Source organism: Falco naumanni, chromosome Z (assembly GCF_017639655.2).
Source record: "Falco naumanni isolate bFalNau1 chromosome Z, bFalNau1.pat, whole genome shotgun sequence".
Taxonomy (NCBI): Eukaryota; Metazoa; Chordata; class Aves; order Falconiformes; family Falconidae; genus Falco; species Falco naumanni.
The window spans coordinates 17,946,501-17,947,142 of record NC_054080.1 but is presented as its reverse complement, the minus strand read 5'-3'; positions in this window follow the sequence as shown (position 1 = coordinate 17,947,142).

Sequence of the window (642 nt, the reverse complement as noted above, 5' to 3'; positions counted from 1 at the left end):
TAATTAATTAATGTTTAATTAATAATTAACTAAATGCAATCATTAAATAGTAAGTAATGTCATGTGAGATCAGATGCTAGATTCCATTGTGGCAGAAGAGCATAAAGGTTTTGCTGGAAGACAACACGCGAAGCGGGCTGCAATTCCTAATCCTTTCATTACTGCAGAGTGCACAGACATTCTTCAAAATACGACGCAGCACCTGGGCTAGGTGCATTGCCAAGTATCTAATGTCTCTTTGGCAGCCTCTGCTTGCAGGATCATTCAGTCCGTGAGACATAACAACGGTTAAGTTTTGCGGCTGAGTGCTTGATCGAGGCAGACAGGAGGGTTCCCAGAGCCAGGGAGACCAGAGGGGAAGAGCCAGCACCAGGAGCTGGCAGCTATTGCAAATCAGGCTGCCATGGCTTGGGCCTTGCCAGGAGCAACCGCGCAGATGGAGCAGGCCCTGGGCAGCGTGCTGGCAGGGCAGGCAAACAGGGATGGCAGCAGCAGCCAGTGCGTGGCGTGGCCGCTGGCGTGGGAGGACCCTGCACCCTGCCTGCAGGCCCACAGCCCAGGGATCTGCTCTAAGTCTCTGCCAATATGGCGGGCACTTGCCTCTGAGTCAAAAGCAATGTTTCTACAAAGGAAGCCCCTGAG